Source organism: Protopterus annectens, chromosome 1.part2, assembly GCF_019279795.1.
Source record: "Protopterus annectens isolate FY-2018-M chromosome 1.part2, PAN1.0, whole genome shotgun sequence".
Lineage (NCBI taxonomy): Eukaryota > Metazoa > Chordata > Ceratodontiformes > Protopteridae > Protopterus > Protopterus annectens.
This window is the reverse complement of record NC_056727.1, coordinates 147,036,226-147,058,424: the sequence shown is the minus strand read 5'-3', so window position 1 is coordinate 147,058,424 and position 22,199 is coordinate 147,036,226. Positions and strand designations below refer to the sequence as shown.

The following is a 22,199-nucleotide window of genomic DNA, read 5'->3' as shown; positions in this document are numbered from 1 at the left end:
TGGATGGGAAATAGGAAATTCACCCCGAGGGTCACCTCTGTGGCTCTGCTCAACAGTGGCACAGGAAAATAATTTTCTTGGGTGGCAAAGGTCGGGGTACCTTTTTGGCTGGGCTTGTCTAGGCCCCAGGGCCGACAGCCTAGTACCTACCTACGAACCTATGAACCTATATATATATATGTGTATATATATATATATATATATATATATATATATATATATATATATATATAAATATATAAAACCATGCTATAGTTGTATGGTAAGTACTAACCTAAGTATATCCAAGCCCACATCCAAGCCATCACCTGGTATGAGTGGCTGGACCTTCTGTCTATGTGCAGTATAAAAATCTCTGTCAGTTGCTTCTTTGTTGTTGGCCCACTTTCTGTAGTTGTCCTGTTTACCCTCTAGCTTGATGCTTTGAATAGGGGAGTACATCTGCAACTTTCCTTTGCACCTCTTGGAAGGACTTATTATGGACTGCTACAGCCTTCAAATCACATATAGTGCCCTGTCATATCTGATCTGTGACATGCTGGTCAATGCCATCTTTGGCCACCATGTGAGTGGCATACATTTGGAGAGTCTGGCAGGTGACAGACCTCCCAAAAGGGATACTATTATGCATTTTGTGATATTTAGTTTTAGTCCAGGGCTTTCGCTTGTGTGCACTTCTTCATATATTGTCACCACTGGATGGTCGTACCAGTACTTTATTTATTTATTTGTTTAACATTTGTTGACAGGGAAAGTCTGACTAGGACAGGGCCTATTTTCAGAGGAGGCCTGGGGAGAAACGCTCCAGACGCATGCCGTTGGAAGACATGCAGACAGCCTTTGTTATTTTCTTAGCATATGTACTCAGCTACATCACCTGTGTGTCACTGTCCACAGCCTTTCTACCATAATACCCACATGAGTGTCACCTGCAATTAACAGATCTTGCCCCCTATATGGTGCCGTATCTTGCTCATATGTAAGACCAATACAGTCTCTCACACTATATATAGCCATGCTATGTGTCCCATGACTACTACATCCCATAAAGTCATGCGGTCTACCATTTGGCTATGTGATGGCACTGCATCCAATGATTCTGGGCATCTGTGTGTCTCAGCCCTAAAATACTTGCCCACAGCTCTGTGCTGTGTTAACACCTTGGTGAATAGCATGTAATAGGTAGTATACCCATATGTGGACCATCCATGCATATGTGTTAGTTGTACAAACTACAGGATAGCTCCTTCAATAAACACTATAGGCACTGAAGGAATATAACAACTACATTACTATCCCAGGCTTCCTACCATCTTGCTGTTATGGTATATGCCCACAACACGTTTCCAGTTATTCCAATAAAATTTTCCCTATATTTCAGGCTGGTATTGCAGAATATGATGACAGTGCTTTATTTTGTGTTAACATGGACCACTTAGAATTTCAGAATGCACGTCATTAACTATACCTTGCAGGAAGAGCTATGTACATCTGTTTACTAGGAGGCTCGTGACATCTGTGCACAAGTAGTTTTGAAATTTAGTGACATTTCAGTAATCAAGATGAATTATATACTCTGGTAAGATATTATGTAGAAATTCCAGTTCCTGTGTTCCCCTAATAGTATAACATTTTGTGGAGCTAGATTAGCTCCAGACCTAGAGAATTCAATTTCTGTGATATCCAACCACATAATTGCTAATACTAAAGTTTATCTACAGGCTTGGAGGGACCTTAACCTAGATTTCACACAGCGAATCTATGTCATTAAGTGCTTGGTCTTCCCAATTGTCATTTATGCCTCCAAAGTATTTCCTCTTTATCCTAATGGGGAAGTTTATATAGTCATTAAAAGTTTGGTCTTATATTTTGTGTGGAAAGGTCATAAACTAGGATGTTGCTCTGTTTACCAGAAGAGTTGGGTAGTCTTTCTTTACCAGATTTTAAGAAGACGGATAGATGTAAATTGTTACTGGGACTACTGTGCCACAATATTCTGATGTTCATAAATCTATCCCTGCTGGGTCAAAGGCAAGAACATACTTCTTTATACAAGACATTGTTTTCTAAATGGGCCATGCCTATTATAGGTTCATAGGTTAGTACTAGGCTAACTGTCTTTGTGAGCCATTTTAAGCCTAGCCAATTATCCCCTGTGAGATTCAAACCCTATACCTTGTGTTTGTAAGGTAAACATCTTAACCAATAGGCCACCCACCCAACCTAACAATCCCAACAACCAATTATGAAATGCAAAAGGATATTGTGTGAATTACTATCAACAATAAGGTTGAGTTTTTGTGTCAATATATCAGTGAACTGAGCAGAAAAACTGTGTCCCATAAAATTATCTAAAATCTTGGGAATCAATATTTATAGAATTCTAAATACATTCAGACAATATACTCATCACTTATACCAGGAAAAATTTTTAGTAGAATTTATCTATTTGCTTTTGTTGAGTGCTGATTTTGGTTTAGTACAAACGACAGACTAGTTTTTGAGGACCTAATAAGAGTTTTTCACACTTACTAAGATGGGTGCTGTAGTCAAGTCAGAAGGACCCCTATGGTTATTATGATGTGCAGATGAATGCATCCTCCAACTGTACCTTAAAAGGGCAATTTATAGGATATATAAAAGGCTTCTCTTACACTTCTTCTATTTAAGGTCTTGGAATATGACTTGAAACACCATTTCATCAGAAATGTAGTCAATACTTATTGTGGTCTCTGAATGTGCTAGTAAGTCTCACAGATTCATAGGTTCATAGGTGATTACTAGGCTAATATCCTCTTAGGGTTCTGCTTAAGCTTAGCCATGCTTCCCAAATGTATATGGCAGATTGAATACCCTAGGTTTGTTTTATGGAGTGCATGTAGACTTGTGCATGGTTGACCATGCATTTACAGGTTGTCTCTCTCTGTTAGAGACATTGGTGCAGATCAAGGGTGAATTTGCGATTCCCCATCCACTTGTCTAAGTTACACCTGAATTACATTAGGGGAAGCTCAGTTTGACATGGATATGTAGCCTGTTTCAGAGGACGAGTAGTATTTTTATGAAAGGAGAGGGGTACAAAACCTATGCCCTTAACACAGAATAGTAGCTTGTCAAGCAGGAACTATTTCTTCGGACTATATTTACAAAGTATTGTGGCAATGATTCAGAAAGGCATTTTGATAGCATTCATAATGTTAACTTGCTTTTCTACTGTCATTTATATTTTCTGGGCTGAGAATGAAATAGGTCCATTTGGATCAGTTCTCTATCCCAGTTACCAAGCTGAATAAATAAATAAAGTAAAACAATAGTTTGCAGTCACATAAATTGCTTACTGCAGATAGGTCAGTTTATCATTGAAAAATGTATCCAAAAACAAAACTGGCTAATCTGGCATATCCCTGAATACATCCTTTTTACCACATGAGCTAAAAGCACATTGTAGCAGTATTGTCTTCTGGAGGCCCATGCATTGTGTTAGCAAAGGCACCATAACTCTCAGCAGTCCCAAAGTTTGCAGAATGTCCCTGATTCTACCTCATATATTTGCTATGTTCCTTATAGAATTTTACATTCTATGGTGAATCACTAAGGTTTACAGTCTGTCAGCAGACCTCTCAACTGTCCCTGATCTTTAGGGACGTCCCCTGGTATAAACTCCGATTTTAGGTCTGTCCCTCTTAATCCCTCTTAAAACTGGTGACTGCTGAAGAAAATGTGGTGAATTGCCCTTAATAAATAATTATAGTAATTCAGAGTTATAGACGTTTTACGTCAGAAAATCTATATTAATCCACATTCTCTTGTTCTGCAAATGTTTCAAGTTAATAGTGCAAATATTTAAAAAATGTCCCTAATTGTCCCTGATTATTTGAGGATTTGTCCCTGATTCTGTTGAGATTTGTCTCTGATCGCTTGAGAGCTATGTCTGTCAGTGATGCAGGATGTTATCATTTCTGCTTCTTAATGTTTAAAATTAGAGGCACTGGGAACTAACATCAGGTGGCACAATGCCAGGGCACTTCTGTGGGCTAGGCTTGTAAAGGCTCCACAGCCATTAGCCTATTACACACCTATGATATTATGAATCTATAAAACATTCATGTTGATGCAAAACCTGTTGCTCTGTTACCTTTTCAAGTGAATAAGAGTGATATTTAAAAATTGTCAGTGATTGTGGACATTTAACCCTCCATTCATTTTGGCTTTATTGGGAAGAATGATAATCACTCTTTGACATACACACAGACACACACACACACACACACACACACACACACACACACACACACACACACACACACACACACACACACACACACACACACACACACACAGAACCATACACACACACACACACACACACACACACACACACACACACACACACACACACACACACACACACAAACACACACACATGCACACATTCACAGACATTTGTACACACAGACACACTCACATGTACACTTTTGATTTCTTACATAACCACCCTTTTGTGAGTACCCAGACAGATACGCACACTCACACACGCACACATTCTACTCTGTTCATACCTCTTCAGGCATGCATGCACACTGCCACACACATACAAAGACATCACGCCTCCCACAACCACCTTACCACTGAACTTTGCTGCTCTTACCTCACTTCTTCTGTATAACATCCAATGGGCCCATTCTCTATGGTGATACTTCTGCAGAAAATCACCGCAGTAGGTTGGTCTCTAAAATGGAAAGGGTCAATAAGAGTGGTTGGCCACTCATCGTAGGACTTAGTGCTCACAGTATCCTTTACTGAGACCCAAGGAAAATCTATTTTAAATATGCACATTTTAAATATTCTCACTTTTCTATGTATCATGATCATTATTTGTAACATTTGTTAAAGTTTTTCCATTCACCATCTTATGTCTTATTTAGTCGATTCTCTGTCACAAAATTTACTGAAAATTAACCAGCTTCAGGAACTAATGTATATATTGTAAATTGTACTCTGCCTGATTGTACATTGCACTGTGCTTCTTCACTAGAATGTGCGCACACATTTTTTTTCTGTGTAATTAATCTGAACTAATCTGTTAATTATATTTCTATATTTTTTATTTTTGTGAAATGTTTTGTATTTCACACATGCTGAGTCTTCAATTGGTTAATATTGATCAATGTACTATCCCAGTAAACAAATATAAATAAATAGATAAATAAATGCAAATAAATAAATTTGCATTCTCTTTAATAACATTGCTAACAGATTCTCTCACAGTAATTGTATTTGCTCTCTCAACAAAGGTACATCATCAAAACAATCCATTCAAAAGTGACCTTTATTATTGTATTTTAAACTTATAGGTACACAGATATTAATTGTAAGTCCCTTACCATATCCTAGCATGGCATAGGTCACTGTCTATGTCCCTAGAATACCAAAGTTCATACCTAGATCTACTGAAGTCACTTACGATTAAACCAAATATCCTATTCATGAGAGACTTCAACTACCCCCTCTGTAGACTGGGAAACATGCACTGCCTCATACACAAAGGCACAATGATTCCTGGACTTAAACACAGATACCCTTGATCAGACAGTGTGTACACCCACCAAAGGTTCAAACATACTGGACTTGGTACTCATCAAAATGAAAGAGGGCTGCACCCCTCCCTCAGTGTTATGTCCTCATCGGTGAGGTCAGACCACAAAGATGTCTCCTTTGAAATAAAAATCAACTCAGTAACCCTAGCAAACCCTGTAAAAGTTAGGAACTATTCCAAAGCAAACTGCACTCTATTAAGTGAAGGTTTATCAAAATTCATTGCCCCTCCCAGTCTTGATTTCACAACAACATATGTGGAATTGTTCGAAGAGACCCTGTCCAGCCATGTCAATGGCTGTATAGAGGCTGCTGCACCTATTACAAGTAAGACAAAAACAAACAAAATAAAGCACACTGGTGGAATCCTGACTTTAGTGGGGTATATAACAAAATAAAAAAAAGTCATGACTAAAATCAGGAAGACCAGCTCCCATTATGATAGGAGCTCTCTAATTAAACTAAACAGGATGCTAAAAGGACTAATTAAGTCCAACAAGGCCAGTTATAAGGTCATGACAGTCTCACAGGCTAAAGTCAACCACAAGGTTCTCTACTACTATATTCAAAACCTAAAAGGCAGTTCACACTAGTGTGCCAAACTAGTGGCCAGTGGTGCCACCTTCAATGAACAGAAAATAGTGAATTTGCTGGCTTACAAATTCAGCTGAAACTTCACCCCCCCTCCATGAAATACCTACTAGTATAACCTCCCCCAACTATTAACAGGGAGCATGTCCTGGCTACACTCATTAAAGTCAAAAACACAAGCATCAATGGGACAGACAGTATCCTAGGATGCATCCTAAATAGCTGGAAACATGACCTATCAGGACCACTCAAGTCAATTTCAAATATAGCCTTAAAGCAGGCTTTGTACCATGAGAATGGAGGACTGCAAGGGTTATCCCACTTCACAAGGGTGGACCATCAATTGACTACTAGAAATTACAGACTTATTAGTCTGACTAGTCTAATATGTAAAGTCATGGAATGATTTATCATGGAAATAATCAACAAAGGCATAGGCAGCCTTCAGATACTGGACCCAACCCAGTCTGGCTTTGCCAAGGAAAGATCAGGCCTTTGAGAAGGTCACCAAGGCAATGGATGAGGGGAAAATGGTACCTAGTTCCTACATGGACCTGGCTAAGGCATTTGATACAATATCTCACTTGGGTATAGTTGACAGACTCACAGAACTGGGAATAAACCTCTATATAACTCACTAGATTGCCAGGTGGCAATCAGACAGCACTCAGGAAGTCAGGATTGATGATGCCACCACCACTAAGAGACTGGTCAACAGAGGGGTACCTCAGTGCTCCATGCTGCGACCACTCCTATTTCGTATCTAGTTCTCAGAAGTAAAGGCTAATTTCAAGTGTCTTTGGCTGACCAGGTTGACAGAGGACTGCAAACAGAGAGCTGTCATAGATTCCACCATGGCACAAACATCTTTAAGAAGGTGTAACAGAGAGAAATGACTGGTGCCAAGGTCATGAACTACAACTAAATGCCACAAAAGGTATTATATTGCCTTTGGGGAAAACTACCACCCAGGCTAATTACCCTAAGAGTTGACCCAGTAGTCTGGGATCTGAGAACACACATAGACAGTAATCTGGCCTTTGACCAAAATTTGGCCAAGGTAGTGAGGAAATCATTCTGTGTCACCCAGTTTTTAAGTAAGGGCATCATATTTAGGTCCAAGGAAGTTACAGTGCCATTTTATTCAGCCCTTAGCATGTCATCAAATCCCATCATTAAATATAATGCTCCCTTCAGCATGTACCTGACCAAACATATGCAACAGTTAGAATGACCACAAAGGTTCCTTACCAGGAGAATCCAGGGTATAAACACATTCTCCAGTATGGATTGTCTTAAAGCCCTATCTCTATACCTTTGTCTCTGAGAGGTGATCTATACCTGGCATACAAGGCATCCTCAGATCCAGCTCTGATGGACCTTTTGTACATCTGCAAAATGAGCCAGCATCAGACCACTGGATCCTAGGATTTAAATTTTGCTTGCGCTATAAATAAGGCATGGTGGTGAGATGGATATGTGTCTCAGAGGATCCCTATGCTCTGGAACAGGCTCCCCATCCATGTGAAGCAGAGTCTGTCCCTAATCTGTAAAGCATAACCTTAACCAATGGATGGGAAATCAGAAATTCATTCCAATTCTGGTGCTTCTGTCTCTCCTAAACAGATCCAGACAGTAATGCCCAAACTAACATCCCCCCACATAACCTCTAGAAATTTCCTAACTAACATTTGTCACCTAATAAATGCCCATGACAAATAGGGACACATTTGGGTTGGATTACATGGCTAGGCTTAAAAAGGCCCTGGTAGTCATTAGGCTAGTATATAACTCTGAGCCTATGAGCCTATTGCCCATTTCCTGACAGATTTCACAATGCATCTTTACAATATTTTTAATTAAATGCCCCTTGTTTTTACAGTAGTAGCAACCTTTTGGGTGGTCTTCTCAAAAGAAGTACCTTTATTCGCTTGAATCATCATCTTGTTCAGCAAATTTAGCAATGTATCTTGCTGTAGCTTCAGATCAAACCACACAAATAAACCTCCAATCCAACAAAAGCACTGCCTGCAGTCTTTTCAGTTTATAGTATTATCTCATTGAGCTCAAGTAAAGCATACTTTATGAAAGTCTCATTAATGTCTGCAGAACAAAAGTGCGATACAACCCCTCAGCTAGGATTTACTTCAAACTCACAAACGACAGCAATTCTGTTGTGTCAAAAATTCAATAAAAAATGATTGAAAACTCCAGTCAAGCTAGAGCTACCACTGAGTGACCTCTGAAAAATCTTGCATCAGGCACATAGGGTACATGCAAATAATTCTTATGAAGATCAAGTGTTTCAGCTATATAGCAATTCTGAATTCCCATTGCTTTATGTTTAAGTCATTTTAATGGAGAGTATCAGACCAATAAAGCCAAGCCACACTAGCTGCAGCATACATACACGTACATACATATATATCAGCATTTTCATGACATCATTTGCAAAGCAAAAGCAGAGTGTTTAACTAAACATAAGAAACACAGGGCTGTTATCCCCAGCTGATATACATTATCATTAGGGTAATTGCAAAATATCCCAACTAACAAACTAAAACAAAGAGTAAGAAGGTCACACAGAAAAAAACGATCAGTAAAAACTAATTAAAAACTCCAGCCAAGCAGAACTTCCACTGAGTGACCTCTCAAACCTCTTCTATCAGAGACACTTGGGATATATGCAAATGACCCTTATGAACATCAGATGTTTCAGCTATATGGCAGTTCTGAATGCCCATGATTTTTTTCTAAGTTGTTTTAATGTACAATTTCAGGCCAATAAAGCCAAACCCCACAAGCTGTGGATATGGATATTTTGGCCTTGTTATAACCTCATCAGCACAGCACAAGCAGAGTGTTTGACTAAACGTAAGAAACACAGGGCTGTTATACCCAGCTGGTGTCCATTACCATTAGGGTATGGCAATTCTGAAACATCTGATGTTCATAAGGGTCATTTGCATATATCCCATGTGCCTCTGATACAAGAGGTTTGAGAGGTCACTCAGTGGAAGTTCTAGCTTGACTGGAGTTTTCACTGATTGTTTTTTCTGTGTGACCTTCTCACTCTTTGTTTTAGTTTATATCAATAATTCCATAAATATGCTGTTAGCAGCAAACAAAGCTGCTTCATTTTCAAAATAAATGTAAAAAAAAAAAAAAAAAAAAACAAAGTTCATTGCTATGTGCACAGCAGATCACCCCAAGCAGATGCAAAATGTTGGCCAAAATCATGCCTGTTAGTAAAGTCTCACCAACAATGTTAAATCTTAATATACATTTCCTTTCCTCAACTGCAATAATTTTTGCTGATTCTGTCTTAAAATTGTGACATAAGACATACCTCTTACTGCATTATCACCATGTGGTGTGCGCAAGAAACCTTTTTGTCCATATTCACTGCATTGTCATAAAACAATAACAACAAATAAAGCCATTGCAACCAGTTTATTGAAATTTCACCTTGCAAAAAACTAATCACATACTGTAGCAATAGAAAAAATAAAGAGTAATAAATATGGATAATTATAAAATAATCATTGTAGCAATGTAGGAAACACTCACCAATCAGCATCACATACTACAAGCAGTTTTAGAACATACTGCTGATTGTAACTTAACCAAACCAGCTCTTGGGGCAGTGTACCACTACTCACTTTAACTTAGGTAGAAAAATAAAGGAGAACAGAAAAAGGGTTCCTCAAACCAAAAGAATTAAAAAAAAACTCTTTATCTACCCAAAGGTGTGTGCTGAAGGCAGATTGCCACCCCCCTTCCAAAAACTACAATTGTTGAACCAGCTCTTTCAAAAATAACAAAAAGTCCATTAAACAAATCTTGACCCAGTTTGTTTAAGGAGATGCCATTAAAAGTATACCAATTAGAGTCTCTATCATCAAATTTATTATGACCTAATTCCAATAAGTCAAATCTAGCACCTGCACTTGCCACTCTATGATTGTTGACAAAACATCTGTCTATCTTGATTCCTTTAAACCTGAAAGCCTCTCTCCACAGGAATGTAGGGATAATCTCTGACAAAACAGCTAATATCTACACTCTAACTTCATTAAATTCTGTACTGTTTGCACCAAAAAATGTCTTCATAGTTAGTGAGTCTATTTCCTTCGCCTTAGGTAAATTACGTGATATGACATGTGCCCAATGCTTCTTGAAGCTCAGTCAGTCTGGGTAATAAATGATGCCAGCACATTCCTCTCAAACCCTGCCAAATTATGTCCCAGTTACCAGGGTCAAGACCCAAAACCCTCCACCGAGTGTCACTGATGCTCTCTGCTTCTCAGAACACAAAAGTATACCCCAAAATGAAGATCCTGTCACAGTGTAGAAAGAAACCCAACTTAGACTGCACACTTTTTAATTTTTGCTGATTCTGTCTTAAAATTGTGACATAAGACATACCTCTTACTGCATTATCACCATGTGGTGTGCGCAAGAAACCTTTTTGTCCATATTCACTGCATTGTCATAAAACAATAACAACAAATAAAGCTAAACAAATAAACTAGTAAAATCAAACTGGAGGAACAACAATAATCCAAGGAAAGAAGAATGTGGATACCAAGCCAAAATAGCGTAACAGAATTTAATCACCGCTTTCGTCCAGAGACTTCTTCAGAATACATATAACAAACATATAAATCACTGCTTAATTGATTAATTACTAACAATGATCCAATAATCTTAAAAAAGCAAACAATACTTATTAATTAAAAAATACTTTGGAAACAGTCTTATCAATACCTAATTTAGCATCCCTTAAAAAACATTTAATATTTATAGTGTCATTAAGCCCTGGATGCTTATCAGACTTCAGTCTGATCTGCCATAGGGTTTCCCTTTGCTCAACAAAATTCTTAAAATCACCAGCCCTCAAATCACTCTTACATACTTCTATTACTGAAAAGACAAATTTCTTAAAATTGTGACAGACCAATGAATGTTTAAATAAAACATTATTCTCATCATGAACTTTAATGCTGTAAATATGTTCATGAATTCGTGTTTTTAAACTTCTGGTCGTCATGCCAACATAAAAGGCAGGACATGTAGTACAGGAACTAATATAAATAACTCCTGCAGTATTACAGTCTACGTGTTCTGGAACTTCAAAAGTTTGATCAAAGGTTTCAATAGTTATAAATGGCCCTGTTGAAATGTACCTACACATGTTGCAGTTAGAACATTGAACATTGAAACAACAATTTAAGCGTCTTATCCTTAGACTATCGCTAGTCATTTCGATTCGTAGATGATTTGATTTTCATCATAAGAGGTGATGGAAATACAGTTAAACAATTTCTATTTGATGTTAATCATACATGGAATTTTTTGAAATTTACATTAGGTAGCACAGGTCCAGTTATTAATTTTTTGGATGTCCTTTTTTGGTGGGATGATACCGAATTTAGATTTCATAGTAAAATCTTTAGAAAAAACACATTCACCAATAGCTATTTACATTTTCAAAGTGGGCATCCCACCCACATCCTTAGAAACATACCCAAGGGTCAATTTATCAGAGCCTGTCAAATGACTTCTAATGAAAATGACTTACATGATGAATTAGCCTTTATTTTTAACATGTTTATTGACAGGGGGTATGATAAACTTCTTTTGGAAGACACCATTAGTGAAGTTTTAGGTAAAAGACAGATTTTATACCCGGCATTGTTGAATACCAATGTTTCACCTGATAACATTTCTACAAATTTGAATTTGATTAAAACAAAAACAAGTGGTATTCCAGTTTGTTCCTTAGAAATGACTAGCGATAGTCTAAGGATAAGACGCTTAATCGAAAAAAACTGGCGGATTATTCAGGGAAATTTTGATGTTAGCAAAGCTATAGGGGAGAAACCTCTTTTTACCTTTAGAAATAGTTTCAACATCAAGAAATCTTTAGAGTGTAAAAATAGTAATTTTGTTACCAAAAAACTTGACATCAAGAGTAAGAAAGGCATGTTTCAATGTTCTAACTGCAACATGTGTAGGTACATTTCAACAGGGCCATTCATAACTATTGAAACCTTTGATCAAACTTTTGAAGTTCCAGAACACGTAGACTGTAACACTGCAGGAGTTATTTATATTAGTTCCTGTATTACATGTCCTGCCTTTTATGTTGGCATGACGACCAGAAGTTTAAAAACACGAATTCGTGAACATATTTACAGCATTAAAGTTCATGATGAGAATAATGCTTTATTTAAACATTCATTGGTCTGTCACAATTTTAAGAAATTTGTCTTTTCAGTAATAGAAGTATGTAAGAGTGATTTGAGGGGCGGTGATTTTAAGAATTTTGTTGAGCAAAGGGAAACCCTATGGCAGATCAGACTGAAGTCTGATAAGCATCCAGGGCTTAATGACACTATAAATATTAAATGTTTTTTAAGGGATGCTAAATTAGGTATTGATTAGGTTCATAGGTTCATAGCTTAGTACTAAGCTAACTGCCCTTGTGAGCCATTTTAAGCCTAGCCAATTATCCCTTGTGGGACTCAAACCCTGCACCTTGTGTTTGTAAGGCAAATACCTTAACCATTAGGCCACCCTCCCAACCCCACAGGTGGAGGGTGCACCATTCCTGGAAATACTGCAATACCAGGTTGATGCGTGGAGTGGACGGAGCAAGTCCCTATTCCATCTCCCTGTCCCAAAAATCAATTTAATATATGGTCCCCAGATAAGGGACATATCAGATATTAAACTGATAAGAACAGATACTACACTTGATCTTAGCCAAAAGGCCGAGAAGCGATAAGACTTGATAAGACTGTTTCCAAAGTATTTTTTAATTAATAAGTATTGTTTGCTTTTTTAAGATTATTGGATCATTGTTAGTAATTAATCAATTATTCATGGACTATTTAAGCAGTGATTTATATGTTTGTTATATGTATTCTGAAGAAGTCTCTGGACGAAAGCGGTGATTAAATTCTGTTACGCTATTTTGGCTTGGTATCCACGTTCTTCTTTCCTTGGATTATTGTTGTTACAACAAATAAAGCCATTGCAACCAGTTTATTGAAATTTCACCTTGCAAAAAACTAATCACATACTGTAGCAATAGAAAAAATAAAGAGTAATAAATATGGATAATTATAAAATAATCATTGTAGCAATGTAGGAAACACTCACCAATCAGCATCACATACTACAAGCAGTTTTAGAACATACTGCTGATTGTAACTTAACCAAACCAGCTCTTGGGGCAGTGTACCACTACTCACTTTAACTTAGGTAGAAAAATAAAGGAGAACAGAAAAAGGGTTCCTCAAACCAAAAGAATTAAAAAAAAAACTCTTTATCCACCCAAAGGTGTGTGCTGAAGGCAGATTGCCACCCCCTTCCAAAAACTACAATTGTTGAACCAGCTCTTTCAAAAATAACAAAAAGTCCATTAAACAAATCTCGACCCAGTTTGTTTAAGGAGATGCCATCAAAAGTATACCAATTAGAGTCTCTATCATCAAAATTATTATGACCTAATTCCAATAAGTCAAATCTAGCACCTGCTCTTGCCACTCTATGATTGTTGACAAAACATCTGTCTATCTTGATTCCTTTAAACCTGAAAGCCTCTCTCCACATGAATGTAGGGATAATCTCTGACAAAACAGCTAATATCTACACTCTAACTTCATTAAATTCTGTACTGTTTGCACCAAAAAATGTCTTCATAGTTAGTGAGTCTATTTCCTTCGCCTTAGGTAAATTACGTGATATGACATGTGCCCAATGCTTCTTGAAGATCAGTCAGTCTGGGTAATAAATGATGCCAGCACATTCCTCTCAAACCCTGCCAAATTATGTCCCAGTTACCAGGGTCAAGACCCAAAAAACCCTCCACCGAGTGTCACTGATGCTCTCTGCTTCTCAGAACACAAAAGTATACCCCAAAATGAAGATCCTGTCACAGTGTAGAAAGAAACAATATAAATAACCACCACAAACTTAGAACCTTGCCTGCAATTATCTAACATAAGACAAGAATGCACAGGATAATCACCTCCCTACCCTTTTATCAACTCAGTGGATCTACTATCCCCTGCTAGATCAGATGTTCTGCCTATACAGAATGAATGAGCTGAAAATCTACCAGCAAAAGTACCCTGGTTCTCCAAGACAATGACAAATCAGGCATCTTATACTGAGTTTCCTTCTGAGGGCCTGAAACAAATTATTAATATTAAAGCTAACCATCTATTTCCATTGAAAAGTCTACAAAATCAGGCAAGAGTTGCTCTAAATTCCTATATAACACAACCTGTTGTCCTTTCCTTTTCTGGTCAGCTTTATACCTACCTAACCAAAGCACAACTGCAGAATCTGTAATGCACAAATTTTCTAACACAAATTCCCTAACAGCTCCCTAACTCTAAAAACACCTACATACATAAAGATTATTGTTGCCTACACGTCATAAGCCTGAAAAGATGAAGCTTGAGCATAATGCCCTTTCACTAACACTCAGACTAACTACTTGCTTAATGGGAGCCTCCTATTTTCCCTTAAACCTCTCACTCTCTTCCATCTCTTCAGTATCCTGACAGCTTCTCAATCCTTAACAACATCCCTCAAACCTACCAACCTAGCCTCCACTCTAAGAGCAGCTTAGTGAAATCTCACTGAAAGAACTGCCTTGGCCAAATTCCATCTGTATACTAAATACCAAGGCACCACACAGATCAAACTATCATGTCACTGTCTATGAACGAGGAAAATTACATCACTACAGAACTATAAACTTACCATGTAGCCCTTGACCAGGACTCCTGTACAAACCAGACTGCTGCAGTCTGCCAATGATTCAAACTTCTTCAGGTGTTTCCACTGGCTGATCATCTACCTCTGGCAGCTGTGAACAACACTGAAAATGAGATAGGCTGTCAGCTAATACATTTAACCAACCCTAGAAAAGTATAAATTTGGTTCTTGAATTCTGAAAATCAATTTCTTCAAAATCATAAACACTAAATTAAATGTAGCAGATTTATTCATCAGAACTTGAATCGTGGCTTTGTTGTCATAGTCAAAAAGCCCCTTTGAAGTCTGCAATTTTTCCTGCTACACCAGGGAAGCTATCCATGTGGGCATTAGCTCCAAAACTGTAATGTCCTTCTTCTACTGTCTCAGCTACTCTGCAGGACACTCTGACACAAGTGAACTGCTGTCAGGATATGCAGCCATACCTAACCTACCTACTGCATCTATATACAATTGCAAATCATCAGAAGAATGTCAGTCCTCTTGCCAAAGGGAAATGCAATTGAATCTCATGAAAAATACAGACCATAACACTTAGTATAAACTGGCAGCCATGGATACCCTTACTTAATGGCACTTGCACCTACCCCCCCTCAACAAATTGGACAAAGATCTACAGAACGTTCTTCCTGTACCTATTGCCCCACAGACAAAGTTCAGCAGTCCTAGCACTACCATTACTTCCTTAACCTTAACCTTCTCCATTCTCCTGAGAATCCTGTGTTTATCCCTCAACTTGTCCATCTTCTCCCTCAGCAAGCAAAACAAACTTCTCTGTCCATTCACCTCAAGCCACACAAAAATTAGGCTGTTGATTGGACCTCCCAAATTGTCACATGCCAGAGATGCCCACACCTCATGGCCTTTAAAACACTGCATACCTACCTCAGATTTTGATTGATCCTCTCCATTTATAAGGATATCATACAGAAAATGTATGTTCTTCTGCTTAGAATTGTGCCTCTTTAAAATCCAGTGTAGGGCAGTGTAAAACTTCTCAGTAGTGCCACACACCACCGATTGGTATTACTTTATCAAGATAATATTTACCATTCAAGCACATTCCTAGCAAAGGCCAATCCTTCTTCCACATAGACAGAAGCCAGAAGGATATCCCAATATCCTGTTTTGCCAACCAGGTGCCCTTAAAGCTGCTAAAAATCCTCACCACATCATCCATCGATGCATATTGCACCTTCATATGTACCTTGGCAAAGTAGTCATACACCAGTTCCACCTTCAGGATAGAAAAGGTGGTGAATTAATCTAAACTCCCTTACCCTCCTTTTGGGCAATAAGCCCAATGGTGAGATTGGAAACAATGGGAATAGAGGCATCTCAATTGAATATTTAACTCTGGCCTGCTTTACTTCCCTTTCCAGTACTTTCAAGCCACATTTTCCCTCTCTTTCACTGATTTCAGATTTTAGGTAAAAAATTATTCCTCCTACATTTGGTCTAATTGAAAATCTCACAGCAAACCCATGCATAATGCCCCACTTGTTATCCTGACCAAGATAGTTTCTCAATAGGGATCCCAGGATTTGCACACTAATGGGAGAATGGAAAAGCTGCTCTCCTGCTCATTCCCAGAAAGGGTGGGAACCCTTTACCCCTTGAAAATGACCCTCCTTCTTGAGCTACCTTCATCTGCTGACACCTGCCTAACAACATCTTCCTTACATTAAACACCCAGCAAGTTCCAGTCTTCTCACTTATTTCTGACATGGATAATTTGGCTTGCCTATTTGATCTATCCAACATGTTGCCAAGCCATGTGTCAGCATGTCTGAATTCCCAATTCAGTGACTTATCTAGTGCTTTCACTTTTTGAAAATGTCGGTCATGCCACAACCATGTGTTTCTACCTCACAACATCTTAGCCTCCTTAAAAGTTAAGAAATAGGTTAAAATGAGCAAACTCTAAGAGGCATCTTTTTCCAAACTCACTGTCATGAGATAAAGCCTAACACCCATTTCTCCCACATCTATGTTCCAAACCTGCCTGCCGTCTTTTTACCTAATGCTGCATTTGCTGCTGCTGCCAAATCCTTAGCACCAGAGGTATCAGACTCAGTTATCCTATGTGCCCAATCAGCAGTTAATCAAAACCATCCATATATTTGTTCCACCTTATCATTTCCTTCATGGACAGTGGGATGTGCAAAAGTGACAAATACCCCCATCCCACCTAACAAAAAGGGTTGTGGTCCAACTTTTGCAGTAGGTAGCCCTTCCTGACATGTACCTACCCACAATACAGTGCTGCCCGCATTATTATCTGGAAACCCTAACCCCAAACTCTCAAAGGAGAACAGGTTGACCTGACCCTCCTTCCCCTCTTCTGCAATAGCCTCAGGCTGGGCCCACAGCTCTTATACCTGCTCATCTAACCTCAACAGATACTGAAGCCTACTGCTTTCCATCTCACTCAACCCTTGCAGTAACCCTGCCAAACAATGAAATGTTGCTAGGCCTTCATCTGACTCACCCAGTTGATCACCACATAAAGAGTTACCTGCCAATTGGCCCCTGGCCTAAGTAGTCTACTGCCATTGGTTTGCTCATTTTCAGCCTTATGCTTCTGACAGCACCTCACTTCTGGTTCCTCTGAGGGTCTAGCAGTATGTTCTGATGGTGCTGTCATGTCTTTAAAAATGTCTCCGTTAACTGTGTTCAAATTTTCTTTATGAAACAGTGTTAGGGCTATAGCAGGTACTCTAGTTCCTGCTGTTTGCAAATGACAGTCTCACAGTTGAGAGTGTCTGGCAGCTTGCCTGGGCTGCCACTCACATTCAGACTTGACTATGTGCAGAGCTGTAGATGTCTCATTTATCACCTGTTGCCCAATCCATATATAATGACCACCTCCCTCAGCTCATCCAGTGAAGAGAAAAAACATAAAAGCACAAACAGCTTACACTGTAGCAAGCCATTTGGTAAATTTGTACCAATCGGCTTCCTACAGCAGACTCATGTCTGCTTATCTCGTCAACTGAAGAGCCAAAAAAGAAAATGAAAGACACTTCTCAATCACCCCCTCCCCCCCAATACTTTACACAGAGACCAGCTGCCTGTTTTGTTCCAGCATTGCTATGGTATTGACTATGTGCTCACACAAGGTGAAACAGCTTTGGTGAGAGGGTGGAGTTAATACTTAAACATGTTGCTGAGTTTGACCAATGTAAATTTGACAGCTGTTACAAGGGAGTAAAAAGAGGTGGGAATTAAATACTTAGGTTTAGTAGGTGAGTAGGGACTAAGGGTTATGCTTAGGTACTGGAGTTTGAGATTAAGGTAAGGAAGTTTGAGGAAGTTTCAGGATTATTAAGCAATCATAAAATACATGAATCAAGAGTAAAACATATTTTGTAAGAATGATACAATAAATCATAAAGCAGTATGTACACTGAAAAAAGAGTAAGCTAATAGTCTAGAAAAATAAAAAAAAAACGTTTGAAATTATTGCAGTGCAATTTTTTTTGTTTTTATTTTTTGCATGTATAAAGTAGATGCAAAAGCTGAGGAGTTAGAAACTGGGCAATTCCAAATACTGAGAGCCAAGTCTGGTAGGATAATTTAATTGGGACTTAATATGCATATATAGCAATTGTAAAAAAGAATGGGGCTAATGGAAAGACAAGCGTTGCCATAACGATAATGCAAAATGTCAAGTTCTGATCAAGAATAAGGAACAAATCTCACTCGCTTGTGATAACTGGCAGATGTAATCTCCAAGTGTTTGTGATGATGGCATCAGTAGCATTTCCTAATCATTTTAGAGTGTCAAGCAGCAAGAGGCTGCTTGTAGCGATGCCTAAAATTAATTTATTAGATGTTAACCAGACTTGTAATAAAGCAAATTCATTCTATACTTCCTTACTGCTTTTGCCAGATTTGCCATCTGCAAATAGAAGACAATGTAATTGAGGGAGGCACCATGACATATCATTCATGAATAAAGAAAATAAAAATGCTCCTAAGACTGACCTTTGTGGCACACTTGGACATATGTCACCAGTTTAGGGTTTTGTGTTTGTTCCCAATACCATGAAGGTTCTTCCTACCAGATTTTTTTTTTTAAACAGAGGGACTTCAGTAGAGAAACCTTTGAATGATAATTTGTTAAGTGACAATGTATAGTCTGTAATTTCAAATGCTCAGTTAAAACACTGAGACAAAAAAAAATTGCAGGTGTTAAAAGTTTTTCTGCAGTAGTGTAAATTTTTTTCCACAAACACATTGTTCTGTCATGGACAGCAATGTAGCTTGGTTTGCAATGAAATTAAATGAAATGACTCTTCCCAGCAATAATCACGAGAAAGTAAAACTGTCATTCTGAAGTCAGGAGAAATGAAATATATTTCTTAGAGTTAAATTGTACTGTTTAATCTAAATGATAAATCATTTGGGTGGCCACAGTGGTGCTGTGGTTAGCATTGCTGCCTCACAGCCAGACGTTTTCTGGTTCGATCCTTGGCTGGGGTGCCTTCTGTGTCGAGTCTGCATGTCCTCCCTGTGGCCACGTGGGTTTCCTCCAGGTGCTCCTGTTTCCTTCCACATCCCAAAGACATGCTGCAGGTGGATTGGACACTCTAAATTGGCCCTAGGTGTGAGTGCATGTGTGTGTGCTTTCTGTGGAAGGTTGGGTGTTGGGCTGGCAACTTGACACTGTAAAATTCCACTGCCAGTCAAGAGCGGACAGGTGATCTGCTGTGGCGACCCCTAACCGGGAAAAGCCGAAAGAAGAATTTAAATGATAAATCATTTACATTTCTGACTAAGACAGTCATCTTGGTCTTTGCTAGTTTTAGGGACCCTGACCAGAGTGGCTTTATAGCCAACCTGCAAATGCAGTACAATGTGAAAATACTGTTACTGTTATTAGGTCTCAGTACATTTTTCAACATAAACTACTTCCAGTAAACAGACCAAAAATGTTTCTTTAAATTAGCTGTATGTAATCGAGACACTGGAGAAATGAAGATACTTAGTATCTTCTAATTAATGATTGCAATATCTATCTATCTATCTATCTATCTATCTATCTATCTATCTCTATCTATCTTTCTATCTATCAATCTATCATTCTCTCTGTCTATCTATTTATCTCTATCTATCTATCTATCTATCTATCTATCTATCTATCTATCTATCTATCTATCTATCTATCTCTATCTGTCTATCTATCTATCTATCTATCTATCTATCTATCTATCTGTCTGTCTGTCTGTCTATCTATCTATCTATCTATCTGTCTGTCTGTCTGTCTGTCTGTCTGTCTGTCTATCTATCTATCTATCTATCTATCTATCTATTCATGTTTGTAATTCGGACACTGCAGAAATATAGTATATTCTAATAAGGTATTGCAATCTCTATCTATCTATATACTTGTTTTATTGATTTTATTTTTATTTCATTTGTTTGTTAACTGACCATTGAAAATAGGTGTACCCTTTCAGCGGTGACCTGGGTGCACTGTCATATTATAATTCTTGTATTAAAATAAAACACACGATAAAAATTCAAAATACAATGCAATGCTGCCTGTTTGGTTATTTGTATTTGCAATAAAGTCCATATCACACTATTTAAGGGAACTATCTAGAACACAAGTTTTATGTTGTAGATCGTGCTATCCCTAACAGAACTAAGATGCCATCCTCCAAAAAAATTAAACCAATCTGGTGGTTCTCTGCCATAAACAAACTCTACAACAGAAGAAAGAAACTTGCAAAAAAGAGTAAAATCCTATCATTGGAGGAACTCCCTGGTCAGCCTCAATAAGAAGCTAAGATCCCTCATAAAATCCTCCAAAGCTAGATATGAAAACAAAATTGCCACTGATTCTAAAGACAACCACAAAGCATTCTATAGCTATGTCAGGAATCTCAATGGCAACACTCAGATCTGCTTTGAGTTACAGCACAATGGCACTAAATATATAGAACCAACTGATATTGCCAACATCCTGGCAGACAGATTCAGTGCTAACTTTACCCCTCTCTCACCACCTAAAGGGCCCATCTGTATACCAGAAGAATGCAAAGTTCCTGTAATCACGGCTGCACAGGTAAAAACCACACTCTCCAAAGCCAAGAACACAGCATCCATGGAACTGGCAACATCCCAGACTGCGTTCTACATGAACTACAGAGTGAACTGGCACCCCACCTAAATACCATGTTCAATCATAGCCATACCTCAGGCTTTGTGCCCACTGAATATCAAACAGCGTCAGTTATCCCACTCCACAAAGGGGGAGCCACCATGGACCCCAGGAACTACCACCCCATTAGCCTGATGAGCCTGGTCTGCAAGACCATGGAAAGAATCATTATGGAACTTATAAACAAAGATATTGATAATCTCCAAACTCTGGACCCCACCCTGTTCAGGTTTGTAAAAGGCAGATCATATCTCCTAAATCTGATAGACTTCTTTGAAGCAGTCACCAAAGCCGTAGACGAGGGTAAGGTGGTTCACACAGCCTATCTAGATCTTGCCAAGGCTTTCAACACCATCCCCCACTCTGGAATTGTAGATAAACTCACTAAACTAGGTATAAATCCCTATGTCACAAGATGGGTTGCCAACTGGCTCACTGACAGAAGCCACACTGTGAAAATAGCAGACTCCAAATCCGACTTCAGACCAGTGACAAGTGGAGTACCACAGGGTTCAGTCTTGGGTCCTCTCCTGTTTGGTATCTACTTCTCTGCAGTACAGGCTAACACAGAAGGTCTTTGGCTAATGAAGTTTGCAGATGACTGCAAACTAGAAGCAATAATCGATGGGAGGTTGGAATAATGGTTAAGGTATTTACCTTACAGACACAAGGTGCAGGGTTTGATTTTCACATTGGGCAATTGGCTAGGCTTAAAATGGCCCACAAGGGTAGTTAGCCTAGTACTAATCTATGAACCTATGAACCTATAATCCTAACAATGTGGGCATCCTACAAAAGGGCCTCACTGAGACAGATGCCTGCTGTCAAAGCCATGGCCTCAAGCTTAATGCCAAAAAGTGCATTGTCATCCCCTTTGGTAAAAACTCTGCACCCATGAACTACCACATAGGTCATAGTCTACTTAACACCAAAAGTGTGATAAGAGACCTTTGGACACAGCTGGACAGTAGTCTCTCCTTTGATAATCACATCACCACAGTAGCCAGGAAATCCTTCTACGTGGCAAACCTCATCACAAAAG

General features: G+C 38.6%; 1 non-coding gene across 1 annotated transcript; it reads right to left on the bottom strand.

Annotated features, from left to right (window-relative positions):
- Positions 1 to 12,786: 12,786 nt before the first annotated feature.
- LOC122792500 lies at positions 12,787 to 12,977 on the bottom strand. The gene has a single exon (XR_006363326.1). It is a non-coding gene; the product is annotated as a U2 spliceosomal RNA (small nuclear RNA).
- Positions 12,978 to 22,199: the final 9,222 nt, after the last annotated feature.